Here is an 18,017-nt window from a genome sequence, read left to right on the forward strand (position 1 = left end):
GGACCCTTTGATTGCTTTTGAGCAACTACTGTCAGCTTGTTCAGTTCAGTTCAGTCGCTCAGTCATGTCCGACTCTTTGCGAACCCATGAATCTCAGCATGCCAGGTCTCCCTGTCCATCACCAACTCCCGGAGTTCACTCAGACTCACGTCCATCGAGTCAGTGATGCAATCCAACCATCTCATCCTCGGTCGTCCCCTTCTCCTCCTGCCCCCAATCCCTGCCAGCATCAGAGTCTTTTCCAATGAGTCAACTTTTCACATGAGGTGGCCAAAGTACTGGAGCTTCAGCTTTAGCATCATTTCTTCCAAAGAAATCCCAGGGCTGATCTCCTTCAGATTGAACTGGTTGGATCTCCTTGCAGTCCAAGGGACTCTCAAGAGTCTTCTCCAACACCACAGTTCAAAAGCATCAATTCTTCGGCGCTCAGCCTTCTTCACAGTCCAACTGTCACATCCATACATGACCACTGGAAAAACCATAGCCTTGACTAGACAGATCTTAGTCGGCAAAGTAATGTCTCTGCTTTTGAATATACTATCTAGATTGATCATAACTTTTCTTCCAAGGAGTAAGCGTCTTTTAATTTCATGGATGCAGCAACCATCTTCAGTGATTTTGGAGCACCAAAAAAATAAATTCTGACACTCTTTCCACTGTTTCCCCATCTATTTCCCATGAAGTGATGAGACCAGATGCCATGATCTTCATTTTCTGAATGTTGAGCTTTAAGCCAACTTTTTCACTCTCCTCTTTCACTTTCATCAAGAGGCTTTTTAGTTCCTCTTTACTTTCTGCCATAAGGGTGGTGTCATCTGCATATCTGAGGTTATTGATATTTCTCCCGGCAATCTTGAGTCAGCTTGTGTTTCTTCCAGCCCAGCGTTTCTCATGATGTACTCTGCATAGAAGTTAAATAAGCAGGGTGACAATAGACAGCCTTGACGTACTCCTTTTCCTATTTGGAACCAGTCTGTTGTTCCATGTCCAGTTCTAACTGTTGCTTCCTGACCTGCATACAGATTTCTCAAGAGGCAGGTCAGGTGGTCTGGTATTCCCATCTTTTTCAGAATTTTCCAGTTTATTGTGATCCACACAGTTAAAAGCTTTGGCATAGTCAAAAAGCAGAAATAGATGTTTTTCAAGAACTCTCTTGCTTTTTCCATGATCCAGCAGATGTCGGCAATTTGATCTCTGGTTCCTCTGCTTTTTCTAAAACCAGCTTTAACATCAGGAAGTTCACGGTTCATGTACTACTGAAGCCTGGCTTGGAGAATTTTGAGCACTACTTTACTAGCATGTGAGATGAGCACAATTGTGCAGTATTTTGAGCATTCTTTGGCTTTGCCTTTCTTTGGAATTGGAATGAAAACTGACCTTTTCCAGTCTTGTGGCCACTGCTGAGTTTTCCAAATTTGCTGGCTTATTGAGTGCAGCACTTTCACAGCATCATCTTTCCAGATTTGAAATAGCTCAACTGGAATTGCATCACCTCCACTAGCTTTGTTTGTAGTGATGCTTTCTAAGGCCCATTTGACTTCACATTTCAGGATGTATGGCTCTAGGAGAGGGATCACACCATCGTGATTATCTGGGTCATGAAGATCTTTTTTGTATAGTTCTTCTGTGTATTCTTGCCACCTCTTCTTAATATCTTCTGCTTCTGTTAGGTCCATACCATTTCTGTCCTTTATCGAGCCCATCTTTGCATGAAATGTTTCCTTTGTATCTCTATTGAGAGAATCATTTCACAGAAAGCAAAGTCATGGCTTAAACATTCTCATTCTTAATCAGGTCCTTTCAAAATTAAATTCCCACAAAGTGGGGCAAATTTCAAATAATTCCAGTGTGAAATGAGGACTATGATTTCAATTAATTAGAGACTAGAAAGAGATAGCTGTTTCATTTTATATACTTGGATGTTTTTGAATGTCGATGTTCACCCTTGCCATCTCTTGTTTGACCACTTCCAATTTGCCTTCATTCATGGACCTGACATTCCAGGTTCCTATGCAATATTGTTCTTTACAGCATCGGACCTTGCTTCTATCACCAGTCACATCCACAACTGGGTATTGTTTTTGCTTTGGCTCCATCGCTTCATTCTTTCTGTAGTTATTTCTCCACTGATCTCCAGTAGCATATTGGGCACCTAATGACCTGGGGAGTTCCTCTTTCGGTATCCTATCGTTTTGCCTTTTCATACTGTTCATGGAGTTCTCAAGGCAAGAATACTGAAGTGGCTTGCCATTCCCTTCTCCAGTGGACCACATTCTGGCAGACCTCTCCACCATGACCCACCCATCTTGGGTTGCCCCGCAGGCATGGCTTAGTTTCATTGAGTTAGACAAGGCTGTGGTCCTAGTGTGATTAGATAGACTAGTTTTCTGTGAGTATGGTTTCAGTGCGTCTGCCCTCTGATGCCCTCTTGCAACACCTACCATCTTACTTGGGTTTCTCTTACCATAGGCGTGGGGTATCTCTTCATGGCTACTCCAGCAAAGCACAGCCACTGCGCTTTACCTTGGACAAGGGGTATCTCCTTACCGCCACCATTCCTGACCTTCAACGTGGGATCGCTCCTCTAGGCCCTCTTGCACCTGTGCAGCCACCACTCCTTGGGTAGCTCCTCCTGGCCGCTGCCCCTGACTTTGGATGCGGGGTGTCTCCTCAAGGTCACCACCCCTAACCTCGGACTCAGGGTGTCTCCTCCCGGGCGCCGCTGATCTGGGACGCAGGGTAGCTCCTCTCAGCCATTCCTGCACCATCGCAGCCTGGCACTCTAGACCACTCCCCCTGACCTTGAATGAGGGGAAGCTTCTCTCGGCCCTGGTTAGTGAGCTGGCTCACAGCCGCCTGTCCTCCAGGGCTTCAGCGGACTGGATGCCTATACCGCCTTCCTGCAGCTGCCTCCTAACCTTCCCTCAGGGTCTGTAACCCCAAAACAGCTAGAGAGCCCAGCTCCAGCAGCAGGGGTAGGGGCGTGTCCCAAGGTGCCTTGGAAAAAATAAGACATTCCCGAATAATGCCAGCGCCTAGGATACTTTTAAAATGAACTTGGCAGGGCAGCAGGAGCTTCCCCTCACTCCTCTCTGGAGAGAGGGCATCCCAGATGTGCCTTAAATGCCTCCGATCTTGTGGAATGTAGCAGGGCAAAGACTAATAGAGTTTTGCCAAGAAAATGCACTGGTCATGGCAAACACCCTCTTCCAACAACACAAGAGAAGACTCTACACATGGACATCACCAGATGGTCAACACTGAATTCAGATTGATTATATTCTTTGCAGCAAAGATGGAGAAGCTCTATACAGTCAACATAAACAAGACTGGGAGCTGACTGTGGCTCAGATCATGAACTCCTTATTGCCAAATTCAGTCACAAATTGAAGAAAGCAGGGAAAACCACTAGACCATTCAGGTATGACCTAAATCAAATCCCTAATGATTATACAGTGGAAGTGAGAAATAGATTTAAGGGTCTACATCTGATAGATAGAGTGCCTGATGAACTATGGAATGAGGTTTGTGACATTGTACAGGAGACAGGGATCAAGACCATCCCCATGGAAAAGAAATGCAAAAAAGCAAACTGGCTGTCTGGGGAGGCCTTACAAATAGCTGTGAAAAGAAGAGAGGCAAAAAGCAAAGGAGAAAAGGAAAGATATAAGTGTCTGAATGCAGAGTTCCAGAGAATAGCAAGAAGAGATAAGAAAGCCTTCTTCAGCAATCAATGCAAAGAAATAGAGGCAAAGAACAGAATGGGAAAGACTAGAGACTTCTTCAAGAAAATTAGAGATACCAAGGGAACATTTCATGCAAAAATGGGCTTGATAAAGAACAAAAATTGTCTGGACCTAACAGAAACAGAAGATATTAAGAAGAGGTGGCAAGAATACACGGAAGAACTGTACAAGAAAGATCTTCATGACCCAGATAATCATGATGATGTGATCACTAGGCTAGAGCCAGACATCTTGGAATGTGAAGTCAAGTGGGCCTTAGCAAGCATCACTATGAACAAAGCTAGTGGAGGTAATAGAATTCCAGTTGAGCTGTTTCAAATCCTGAAAGACGATGCTGTGAAAGTGCTGCACTCAATATGCCAGCAAATTTGGAAAATTCAACAGTGGCCACAGGACTAGAAAAGGTCAGTTTTCATTCCAATCCCAAAGATAGGCAATGCAAAATAATGCTCAAACTACCACACAATTGCACTCATCTAACATGCTAGTAAAGTAATGTTCAAAATTCTCCAACCCAGGCTTCAGTAGTACATGAACTGTGAACTTCCAGATGTTCCAGCTGGTTTTAGAAAAGGCAGAAGAACAAGAGATCAAATTGCCAACATCTGCTGGATCATGGAAAAAGCAAGAGTTCCAGAAAAACATCAATTTCTGCTTTATTGACTATGCCAAAGTCTTTGATTGTGTGGATCACAATAAACTGTGGAAAATTCTGAAAGAGATGGGAATACCAGACCACCTGACCTGCCTCTTGAGAAATCTGTATGCAGGTCAGGGAGCAACAATTAGAACTGGACATGGAACAACAGACTGGCTCCAAATAGGAAAAGGAGTATGTCAAGGCTGTATATTTTCACCCTGCTTATTTAACTTATATGCAGAGTACATCATGAGAAAACTCTGGGTTGGATGAAACACAACCTGGAATCAAGATTGCCAAGAGAAATATCAATAACCTCAGATATGCAGATGACACCACCCTTATGGCAGAAAGTGAAGAGGAGCTAAAAAGCCTCTTGATGAAAGTGAAAGAGGAGAGTAAAAAAGTTGGCCTTAAGCTCAACATTCAGAAAACGAAGATCATGGCATCTGGTCCCATCACTTCATGGGAAATAGATGGGGAAACAGTGGAAACAGTGTCAGACTTTATTTTTTTTTTTTTGGGGGGGGGGGGGGCTCCAAAATCACTGCAGATGGTGATTGCAGCCATGAAATTAAAAGACTCTTACTCCGTGGAAGAAAAGTTATGACCAATCTAGATAGTATATTCAAAAGCAGAGACATTAGTTTGCCAACTAAGGTCCATCTAGTCAAGGCTGTGGTTTTTCCTGTGGTTATGTATAGATGTGAGAGTTGGACTGTGAAGAAAGCTGGGCGCCGAAGAATTGATGCTTTTGAACTGTGGTGTTGGAGAAGACTCTTGAGAGTCCCTTGGACTGCAAGGAGATCCAACCAGTTCTTTCTGAAGGAGATCAGCCCTGGGATTTCTTTGAAAGAAATGATGCTAAAGCTGAAGCTCCAGTGCTTTGGCCACCTCATGAGAAGAGTTGACTCATTGGAAAAGACTCTGATGCTGGGAGGGATTGGGGGCAGGAGGAGAAGGGGACGACCGAGGATGAGATGGCTGGATGGCATCACGGACTTGATGGACGTGAGTCTGATTGAACTCCGGGAGATGGTGGTGGAAAGGGAGGCCTGGCGTGCTGCGATTCATAGGGTCGCAAAGAGTCAGAAACGACTGAGCGACTGAACTGAACTGAACTGAACTAATATTTTTGAATAATATATATAATATAAACTGATTCAGTGGAGCACTACTAAAATACTTGGCAACAAACTGATAGTATGGTTGACTGATAAAACAGCCTACTTCTAAAGGTGGGATAAAACTAATAAAATAGTATAGCCACTCATCCTAATGATGATAAATTTCTGATATGCCAGTCTATTGAGTTTTCCTCTGTTACTATTTCTAAAGACAGGGTAAAATTAGCTATTTCTAAAGATAATATTACTCAGTATTGGCACTACTGACATTTTTCTTTCACATCATTTCTTTGAGGGACTATCATGAGCATATGTTCAGTAATATCCCTGGCCTCTATTTACTGGTTACCAACAGCATCCTCTACCACCACCAAGTGTGACAATCAAAAGTCTCTCCAGACATTGTACATTCCCTTCACAAGAAAAACAACCCTAGTTAAGAACTGCTATTATAGACTATATATCCATTAGAATGACTGAAATATACCTTTATGCATGGTGGGGAGGGGGAGAAGAAAGTGTTACTAATAGCCTATTTGGATAGGACTATCAATAACCTCAGATATGCAGATCACTCCACCTTTATGGCAGAAAGTGAAGAGGAACTAAAAAGCCTCTTGATGAAAGTGAAAGACAAGAGTGAAAAAGTTGGCTTAAAGCTCAACATTCAGAAAATGAAGATCATGGCATCCAGTCCCATCACTTCATGGGAAATAGATGGGGAAACAGTGGAAACAGTGTCAGACTTTATTTTTTTGGGCTCTAAAATCACTGCAGATGGTGACTGCAGGCATGGAATTAAAAGACGTTTACTCCTTGGAAGAAAAGTTATGACCAAACCAGATAGCATATTCAAAAGCAGAGACATTACTTTGCCAACTAAGGTCCGTCTAGTCAAGGCTATGGTTTTTCCAGTAGTCATGTATGGATGTGAGAGTAGAACTGTGAAGAAGGCTGAGCGCCGAAGAATTGATGCTTTTGAACTGTGGTGTTGGAGAAGACTCCTGACAGTCCCTTGGACTGCAAGGAGATCCAACCAGTCCATTCTGAAGGAGATCAACCCTGGGATTTCTTTGGAAGAAATGATGCTAAAGCTGAAACTCCAGTACTTTGGCCACCTCATGAGAAGAGTTGACTCATTGGAAAAGACTCTGATGCTGGGAGGGATTGGAGGCAGGGGGAGAAGGGGACAACAGAGGATGAGATGGCTGGATGGCATCACTGACTTGATAGACGTGAGTCTGAGTGAACTCCGGGAGTTGGTGATGGACAGGGAGGCCTGGCTTGCTGAGATTCATGGGGTCGCAAAGAGTCAGACACGATTGAGCGACTGAACTGAACTGATTGGTCTGCTCGAGACTAAATAGCTAAAGTATTTGGTTGCCATCTTCTGGAAACACATGCAACAACTTACTCATGAATTTGATCTTCATATGATACTCATAAATGCCTATATGAAGTGCTACCTCTAGATTAAACCATCTGGACTTACAGTACCATTTAAATATGTTATCATCTCTTTTATAGCCCAGTAAATCTATGTTGTAACCTATCATAATAATGGAACCACCAAAAATGATTCAAATGATTTATATGAAATTTTCCTGACTTATGTAACTACCACTTTGTGGGTCTTCTCACTGATAACTACTGTAGGAACAACTGGTCTCATTCTAGTCAGATATTTAAAGTACACCTGAACATATGTGCCTAGCTGATTTTCTATTCCAAGAGTCAGGAAAATAAAGAGATTGTGAGAGGAAATAGTAAGTACCAAATTGATTCTTATACTTTAGAGTACTTACTTTGACCTCTGCATTAAATGATGGATGATAAAGAAAGTGAAGTCGCTCAGTTGTGTCCGACTCTTTGCAGCCCCATGGATTGTAGCCCACCAGACTCCTCCATCCATGAAATTTTCCAGGCAAGAGTACTGGAGTGGGTTGCCATTTCCTTCTCCAGGGCATCTTCCTGACCCAGGAATCGAACCCAGGTCTCCCACCATGCAGGCAGACGCTTTTACCATCTGAGCCACCAGGAAAGCCAGGGATGATAGATAGGTAGGTAGTTAATAGCACTCAGACAGTGGATACCAAGATCAATATGAATAAGGACACATCATTTCTTTCAGATGATTCCAGAACCATGATAATATGCCTCCAGATGGTATTCATAGTGACAAAAAGATAATTATTGGGTTCCATGGAAAACATCACTCCAAAAAAGTGAAAAAAAAATAGTCTCTTCCATGAGAAGGCATGACATCTAGTTCATAAAATTGATAGGAGACCAGAGTGAAGTCGCTCAGTCATGTCCGACTCTTTGAGATACCATGGACTGTAGCCTATCAGGCTTCTCCGTCCATGGGATTTTCCAGGCAAGAGTGCTGGAGTGGACTGCCATTTCCTTCTGCAGGGGATCTTCCCGACCCAGGAATCAAATCCGGGTCTCCCACATTGCAGTCAGACGCTTTACCGTCTGAGCCACCAGGGAAGCCTGAGACCAGAGGGAGGTGTTAAATATCACTCTCCTTTCCTTACAGGTATGGACAAAAATCTCCAGCTGCCCTTGTATAATTTTCTAGGCAGTAACTCAGTAACTAATAGCCTTACAATGTTCCATATGTCATTTCCCATCTGGGACAGCTGTTTGAGACCTTTCTAATTTTTGAATCCCAGAAAATATCTCTACTATCTCTATGAACCGAATTCAAACAAACATGAAGGGGAAAAAATGAAGTAGTTCTGCAAAATTTTGAGGACTAAATTAACAAGAGACAGATGTAGATAGCCCTGGAGGCTAATGTCATCCCATCTTCTGGTAGGTTAGTAAAAGTCTGACTCAGCAGGTGTGACTTGACCCAATATAAAAAAGGGCTGATACCAGTAACTGCTGTTGGATGCTTCTTTTTATCTGGTCACTTTCTCAACCCAAGCACTCATATTTTTTCATGTTTGTATATCTGTTCCCTACTAGTTGACTCAATAAATACATAATTATTATATGGGGGATTCTCTGCTGAGAAGTTGGCCATGGTAGTATAGTCCATCTATCCTCAGGCTAAATCATGGACTCAGGGTTAAACTTTTGATGCTGTGATGTTTTGTTTAAACTTCATGTTAATTTTCCCCCAGTAAACCCATTTTATATCCACAGTGCATGTGATCAGTGGTATCTGTCTCTTTAATACTTACATTATATCAATATGCTCATGCTTAGACTTTTATATGTTATTATTAAAAATAAATATTCAATATGCTAGCATTATTTTGAGTAGTTTATAGGTTGGAACTCTTCAAAATATCATTAATACAATCAATAAAATTTTAAAATCCCTGTATGACTATATATATATATCCTAATGAAAATATATTACATGGCATTTCAAATAAATCTTCAAATGCTCATGAATATCAATAGTGGTGTTATTATTAAATGCCTTTGGCTATACAGAAAAAGTCAGACAGATTTGATAATATATCTTTAATAATGAAGACTATATGCAGTAAAAAAAGATCTTGGAAAATGAAGTGTCACCCAACCTTGACTTGAAAATCAACTTCAGATTTTTTTCTCATATTATTTTTATCATGTAATAAAATTACCAAAATTGTTTCTGACACTAATGTAATTTTAGTATATTTTTATTCAAACTTTTTAAGGTTTTTTTTTTTTAATAAGCAAATTTTTGGCAATGGAATGCAATGAGGTTTAATGAAATTTCTAGGTGTATACATTACAGTAAAAGTTATACAGCATACTTAAAATGCACTGGAATATTATATGATAAGCTTTATAAAATAGAAAATAAATTTTCTTTATATGAAATATTAGAATGGACAAAATTATCAGAACAGCAGCTGACACTGGAAGGTTGGAATGGGATTGATTTGGCAGAGGCATGAGGATACTTTCAGGGAAAATGGTAATATTTTATATCTTCAAAAGGGTTTTGGCTATACAAGTTAAATTATTTTCCTAAAGTTAGGCAATGTACACCTAATCTTTTTGCATTTCACTTTATTTCAAAAGAAATAAAAAAGATATTGAACACTAAATGATGTAAATGCTTTTTATATCATTTTTTAGGGGGAGGCTTGCTAATGTCTGCAATTTACATTGGAATGCTTCCAAAATGAAACTGGACTGATGACAGGCATATTAATGGTAAAATCTAAATAGTGGGTATATGGATATTCACTAGCAGATTCTTTTAATTTTACTATATTTTGAAATGTTTTTAAAATGAAATTTTAAGAAATATAATAAAATAAGATAAACTTAAGATGAGAATAGAATATATTGACAATTAAGAATAATATATAATATATCTAACAAAGGAAATCCTCAAAACTAATAGCTTGGTGAATATATTTAATGCCTTGTAAGATGATGATTGAGTCTAATTTTTTACATACAATATGGAAACTGTTATTAGAATAGGAAAAATCTAACATGCAAAGACAAGGATTTGTTGGGTAGATCAATTTTTTTTCACTCTTAGGACTTTCCTTGAAAGCAATTCTTTAAAGTAATATACTGTGAAGAGTACTACTTAAAAAAAAAAAAAATGACATGTGAAGTCTAAAGAAAACAGAACACATGAAAAATTGACTTTTAAAAAATCAGATTTGCCCCAATCCCATTATCTTCTGAAGGTCAAGAACTTCATGTTATGGAAAATAGCAGATCTTTGAAAACTTTACTTTCAGCAAAGTAGTGGAATGAGTAGAACAACAGAGAGTAAAATGTTGACTGAGATGCATTTTCAAGTTCCCAGTTTGTAAGATGTTTTGCTGCAATTCATGGCTTTCACTTTCTTTAAAATGATTGTGTCATACTGTTTAGCAGTTATGTTTTTCATTTATTAAAATGATTGCGTGTTAGGTGCTCAGTCATGTCTTACTCTTTGTGACCCAGTGGACTGTAACCTGCCAGACTCCTCTGTCCATGGAATTTTCCAGGTAAGAATATAGGAGTAGGCTGTCATTCCCTTCTTCAGGAGATTTTCCTGACCCCGGGGTCAAACCCGAGTCTTCCGAATTGGAGAGAGATTACTTACCATCTGAGCAACCAGGAAAGATAAAACAATGCATAGAAATAACCTTGTTACAGATATCTCTGAGGAGAATAGAGTCATTGACTTAAGTTATATTACATATTTATATATTTTAACACTTTAATTAAAACAATAATTATTAAATAAAAGCATTTATATTATGGGTTAGACTATGGAAATAAACAGAAGTGGATAAAATAGGAGTTATTGGCTCCAAAAAAATTTACAGACAAAAGTCATTTGGAACCCACTCTTTCTTAAGTAAAAAATATCTCAAAATTTCTAAATCATATTGAAATTAAATAGTCAGGTGAATGTTTCAGGAGAGGGTATGCATGCATGGATGTTGTTGCTTCAGTTGTATCCAACTCTTTGAGATCCTATGGACCATAGCCAGCCAGGCTACTCTGTCCATGGAATTCTCCAGTGGGTTACCATGCCATGCTCCAAGGGATATTCCCAATCCAGAGATTGAACCCCTGTCTCTTATGTCTCCTGCACTGGCAGTCAGGTTCTTGGCCACTAGTGTCACCTGGAAAGCCCAGAAGTAAGGTTAGAATTTCTTAATTGGTAATGTTGACAAAGGCTGGCATCACATTAAACTCCAATACTTTGGCCACCTGATGTGAAGAACTGACTCATTTTAAAAGCCCCTGATTCTGGGAAAGATTGAAGGCAGGAGAAGGGGACAACAGAGAATGAGATGGTTGGATGGCATCACCGACATGACTTTGAGTGAGTTCGGGGAATTGGTGATGGACAGAGAAGCCTGGCATGCTGAAGTTCATGGGGTCGCAAAGAGTTGGACACCACTGAGTGACTGAACTGAACTGAAGGCCAAATAACAAGAACCAGATAGAATGACAAAATAAGCTACATTAAATCACATGGTGAGATCTAGAAAGAAATATGAAGAAATCAGTACATGCCAAAATAATGCCTTTTTGTCTTTTTTTTTTTTTTTTTTTTCCAAAGCCCTTAGTGGTCCAAACTTTCATGCGTCTTTCTCTAGCATATAGCGGATTAGTTTTGTTTCAAATATTCATTTTAGATTTCAGAACAATAATGTAGTTTTGTTGTATCTTGATTTCAATAGATCACTGGCCACAATTTATCATATTATCCTTGAGAAAATGATTGAATAATAGCTTGATGATAAGCAAGTATAACTATCTGTGAGATTAAATTTTAACAAGTTGATCATTAGAGTGAGGTCAAGCTAGAAAAAAGATGATAGAGAAGAGTCAAAGGTTGCTATAATATTTAATAAATATTTAACTTAGGTGATAACACAAAACAAGGTTAAAACTTGCAGATGAAGCTGAATTGTTAATATCAACCAATAAATTGAATGGAAGAATTGATATCAGTACTATCTTTACTAAATAGAAAATTAATATGAATTGAACAATAAAATTGTATATATAAGCTGGAAAAAGTGTATCTTCTATCCAGGATAACAGAATAAATTGACTAATTTCAAAATGCATTAACCAGGTTAGTAAAAATTTCCAGTAAAAGAAGCTATCTTACAGCAAGTGCTTGTTGGTTATCCATTTTAAATATACCAGTATGCATAACAGTGTGTACATATCCATACCAAACTCCCAAGCTATCCATTTGGAACTCTGCTCAATGTTATGTGGCAGTCTGGATGGGAGAGGAGTTTAGGGGAGAATGCATACATATATATGTTGGCTGAGTTCCTTTGCTGTCCACCTAAAACTATTAAAACATTATTAATTGGCTATAGCCCAATACAAAATAAAAAGCTTAAAGCAAAAACAACAACAACAAAAAAAAAAACGAAGTGACCTTTGTTTTTATCTTAGGACTGGAAAATTTCAGTTTCCACTCTAATTCCAAAGAAAGGCTATGCCAAAGATTTTCTCCAACAATGGCACAATTGCACTCTTTTCATATGTTAACAAGAGAATGATCAAAATCCTTCCAGCTAAGCTTCAACAGTACATGAACTAAGAACTTCCAGATGTTCAAGCTGGATTTAGAAAAGGCAGAGGAACCAGAGATCAAATTGCCAACTTCCACTGGATCATAGAAAAAGCATGAGAATTCCAGAAAAAATATCTACTTCTGCTTCACTGACTATGCCAAAGCCTTTGATTGAGTGGATCACAATGAACTGTAGAAAAAGGGATGGGAATACCAGACTACCTTACCTGCCTCCTGAGAAACCTGTATGCAGGTCAAGAAACAACAGTTAGAAATGGACATGGAACTATGGACTGGTTCCCATTAGGTAAAGGAGTACATCGAGGTTGTAAAATGTCACCCTGCTAATTTAAATTATATACAGAGTACATCATGTGAAATGCCAGGCTGGATGGAGCTCAAGCTTGAATCAAGATTGCCAGGAGAAATATCAGCAACCTCAGACATACAGATGACACCACTCTAATGACAGAAAGTGAAGAGGAACTAAAGAGCCTGTTGATGAAGGTGAAAGACTTGAGTGGAAGCTGGCTTAAAATTCATGATTCAGAAAACTAAAATCATGGCATCTGGTTCCATCACTTCATGGCAAATAGGTGGGTAAAAAAAATGGAAACAGTGACAGACATTGTTTCCTTGGGCTCCAAAACCACTGCTGATGGTGACTGCAGCCATGAAATTAAAAGAAACTTGTTCCTTGGAAGAAAAGCAATGACAAACATAGACAGCATTTTCAAAAGCAGAAATAACACTTTGTTAACAAAGGTCTGTCTAGTCAAAGATATGTTTTTTTTCCAGTAGTCATTATGGACATGACAGTTGGACCATAGGAAAACTGACTGCTGAAGAATTAATGCCTTTGAGCTGTAGTGTTGAAGAAAACTCTTGAGAGTCCCTTGTACAACAAGGAGATCAAACCAGTACATCCTAAAGGAAATCAGTCCTGAATATTCATTGGAAAGACTGATGATGAAGCTGAAACTCCAATACTTTGGCCATCTGATGTAAAATACTGACTCACTGGAAAAGACCCTGTTGCTGGAAATGACTGAAGGCAGGAGGAGAAGGGGAGAAAAAAAAAAAGGAAAGATATACACAATTCCATGCAGAATATCAAAGAATAGCAAAGAGAGATAACAAAGCTTTCCTCAGGGATCAGGGCAAAGAAATAGAGGAAAAACAATAGAATGGGAAAGACTAGAGATCTCTTTAAGAAAATTAGAGATATCAAGGGACCATTTCATGCAAAGAGGGGCTCAATAAAGGAGAGGAATGGTAGGGACCTAACAGAAGCAGAAGATATTAAGAAGAGGTGGCAAGAATACACAGAAGTGTACAAAAAAAATCTTAATGACCCAGATAATCACAAAGCTGTGATCATTCACCTAGAGCCAGACAGCCTGAAATGTGAAATCAAGTGGGCCTTAGAAAGCATCACTATGAACAAAACTAGTGGAGGTGATGGGATTCCAGTTGAGCTGTTACAAATCTTGAAAGATGATGCTGAGAAAGTGCTGCACTCAAAATGTCAGCAAATTGGAAAGCTCAGCAGTGGCCACACGACTGGAAAAGGTCTATTTTCATTCCAATTCCAAAGAAAGGCAATGTCAAAGAATGGTGAAACTATTGCACAATTGCACTCATCTCACACACTACTAAAGTAATGCTCAAAATTCTCCAAACCAGGCTTCAGCAATACGTGAACCATGAACTTCCAGATGTTCAAGCTGGTTTTAGAGAAGGCAGAGGAACCAGAGATCAAATTTCCAACATCCACTGGATCATCAAAAAAGGAAGAGAGTTCCAGAAAAACATCTATTTCTGCTTTATTGAGTATGCCAATGCCTTTGACTATGTGCATCACAATAAACTGTGGAAAATTCTGAAAGAGATGGAAATACCAGACCATCTGACCTGCCTCTCAAGAATCCTGTATGGAGGTCAGGAAGCAATAGTTAGAACTGGACATGGAACAACAGACTGGTTCCAAAATGGAAAAGGAGTACCTCAAGGCTGTATATTGTCACCCTGCTTATTTAACATATATGCAGAGAACATCGTGAGACATGCTGGACTGGATGAAGCATAAGCTGGAATCAAGATTGCCAGGAGAAATATCAATAACGTCAAATACACAGATGACACCAACCTTATGGCAGAAATTAAAGAACTAAAGGGCCTCTTGAAAGTGAAAGAGGAGACTGAAAAAGTTGGCTTAAAGCTCAACATTCAGAAAACGAAGATCATGGCATCGGGTCCCATCATTTCATGGCAAATAGATGGAGAAACAGTGGAAACAGTGGCTGATTTTATTTTTCTGGACTCCAAAATCACTGCAGATGGTGACTGCAGCCATGAAATTAAAGATACTTACTCCTTGGAAGAAAAGTTTTGACCAACCTAGATAGCATATTGAAAAGCAGAGACATTACTTTGCCAACAAAGGTCTGTCTAGTCAAGGCTATCGTTTCTCCAGTGGTCATGTATGGATGTGAGAGTTGGACCATAAAGAAAGCTAAGTGCAGAAGAATTGATGTTTTTAAACTGTGGTGTTGGAGAAGACTCTTGAGAGTCCCTGGGACTGCAAGGAGATCAAAACAGACCTTCCTAAAGGAGGTCAGTCATGGGTGCTCATTGGAAGGACTGATGTTGAAGCTGAAACTCCAATACTCTGGCCACCTGATGCGAAGAGCTAATTCATTGGAAAAGACCCTGACGCTGGGAAACATTGAGGACAGGAGGAGAAGAGGATGACAGAATATGAGATGGTTGGATGGCATCACCGACTCAATGGGCATGGGTTTGTGTGGACTCTGGGAGTTGCTGGTGGACAGGGAGCCCTGGAGTGCTGTGGTTCCAGGGGTCACAAAGAGTCGGACACGACTGAACGACTGTGAACTGAACTGAACTGAAGAAGGGGCAACAGTTCAGTTCAGTTCAGTCACTCAGTCGTGTCCGACTCTTTGCGAACCAATGAATCGCAGCACGCCAGGCCTCCCTGTTCATCACCATATCCCAGAATTCACTCAGACTCACGTCCATCAAGTCTGTGATGCCATCCAACCATCTCATCATCGGTCGTCCCCTTCTCCTCCTGCCCCCAATCTCTCCCACCATCAGAGTCTTTTCCAGTGAGTCAACTCTTCTCATGAGGTGGCCAAAGTACTGGAGTTTCAGCTTTAGCACCATTCCTTCCAGAGAAATCCCAGGGTTGATCTCCTTCAGAATGGACTGGTTGGATCTCTTTGCAGTCCAAGGGACTCTCAAGAGTCTTCTCCAACACCACAGTTCAAAAGCATCAATTCTTCGGTGCTCAGCCTTCTTCACAGTCCAACTCTCACATCCATACATGACCACTGGAATAACCATAGCCTTGACTAGATGGACCTTAGTTGTCAAAGTAATGTCTCTTCTTTTCAATATGCTATCTAGGTTGGTCATAACTTTCCTTCCAAGGAGTAAGCCTCTTTTAATTTCATGGCTGCAGTCACCATCTGCAGTGATTTTGGAGCCCCCAAAAATAAATTCTGACACTCTTTCCACTGTTTCCCCATCTATTTCCCATGAAGTGATGGGACCAGATTCCATGATCTTCGTTTTCTGAATTTTGAGCTTTAAGCCAACTTTTTCGCTCTCCTCTTTCACTTTCATCAAGAGGCTTTTTAGCTTCTCTTCACTTTCTGCCATAAGGGTCGTGTCATCTGCATATCTGCGGTTATTGATATTTCTCCTGGCAATCTTGATTCCAGCTTGTGTTTCTTCCAGTCCAGCGTTTCTATTGATGTACTCTACATAGAAGTTTAATAGGCAGGGTTACATTATACAGCCTTGATGCACTCCTTTTCCTATTTGGAACCAGTCTGTTTTTCCATATCCAGTTCTAACTGTTGCTTCCTGGCCTGCATACAGATTTCTCAAGAGGCAGGTCAGGTGGTCTGGTATTCCCATCTCTTTCAGAATTTTCCACAGTTTATTTGGATCCACACAGTCAAATGCTTTGGCATAGCCAATAAAGCAAAATAGATGTTTTTCTGGAACTCTCTTGCTTTTTCCATGATCCAGCGGATGTTGGCAATTTGATCTCTGGTTCCTCTTCCTTTTCTAAAACCAGCTGGAACCTCTGAAAGTTCACAGTTCACATATTGCTGAAGCCTGGCTTGGAGAATTTTGAGCATTACTTTACTAGCGTGTGAGATGAGTGCAATTGTGTGGTAGTTTGAGCATTATTTTGAATTGCCTATCTTTGGAATTGGAATGAAAACTGACTTTTCCAGTCCTGTGGCCACTGTCGAGTTTTCCAAATTTGCTGGCATATTGAGTGCAGCACTTTCACACCATTATCTTTCAGGATTTGAAACAGCTCAACTGGAATTCCATCACTTCTACTAGCTTTGTTCGTAGTGATGCTTGCTAAGGCCCACTTGGCTTCACATTCCAAGATGTCTGGCTCTAGACTAGTGATCACATCATCATGATTATATGGGTCGTGAAGATCTTTTTTGTACAGTTTTTCCATATATTCTTGCCACCTCTTCTTAATATCTTCTGCTTCTGTTAGGTCCATACCATTCCTGTCCTTTATTGAGCCCATCCTTGCATGAAATGTTCCCTTGGTATCTCTAATTTTCTTGAAGAGATCTCTAGTCTTTCCGATTCTGTTCTTTTCCTCTATTTCTTTGCATTGATCGCTGAAGAAGGCTTTGTTATCTCTTCTTGTTATTCTCTGGAACTCTGCATTCAGACACTTAATATCTTTATTTTTCTCCTTTGCTTTTCACCTCTCTTCTTTTCACAGCTATTTGTAAGGCCTCCCCAGACAGCCATTTTTCTTTTTTGCATTTCTTTTCCATGGGGATGGTCTTCATACCTGTCTCCTGTACAATGTCATGAACCTCATTCCATAGTTCATCAGGCACTCTATCTATCAGATCTAGACCCTTAAATCTGTTTCTCACTTCTACTGTATAATCATAAAGGATTTGATTTAGGTCATACCTGAATGGCCTTGTGGTTTTCCCTGCTTTCTTCAATTTGAGTCTGAATTTGGCAATAAGGAGTTCATGATCTGAGCCACAGTCAGCTGCTGGTCTTGATTTTGTTGACTTTATAGAGCTTCTCCATCTTTGGCTGCATAGAATATAATCAATCTGATTTCGATGTTGACCATCTGGTGATGTCCTTGTGTAGAGTCTTCTCTTGTGTTGTTGGAATAGGGTGTTTGCTATGACCAGTGCATTTTCTTGGCAAAACTCTGTTAGTCTTTGCCTGCTTTATTCTGCATTCCAAGGCCAAATTTGCCTGTTACTCCAGGTGTTTCTTGACTTCCTACTTTTGCATTCCAGTCCCCTATAATGAAAAGGATATCTTTTTTGGGTGTTAGTTCTAAAAGGTCGTGTACGTCTTCATAAAACTGTTCAACTTCAGCTTCTTCAGCATTACTGGTTAGGGCATAGACTTGGATAACTGTGATATTGCATGGTTTTCATTGGAGA

This window comes from Capricornis sumatraensis, chromosome 1, assembly GCF_032405125.1.
Source record: "Capricornis sumatraensis isolate serow.1 chromosome 1, serow.2, whole genome shotgun sequence".
Lineage (NCBI taxonomy): Eukaryota > Metazoa > Chordata > Mammalia > Artiodactyla > Bovidae > Capricornis > Capricornis sumatraensis.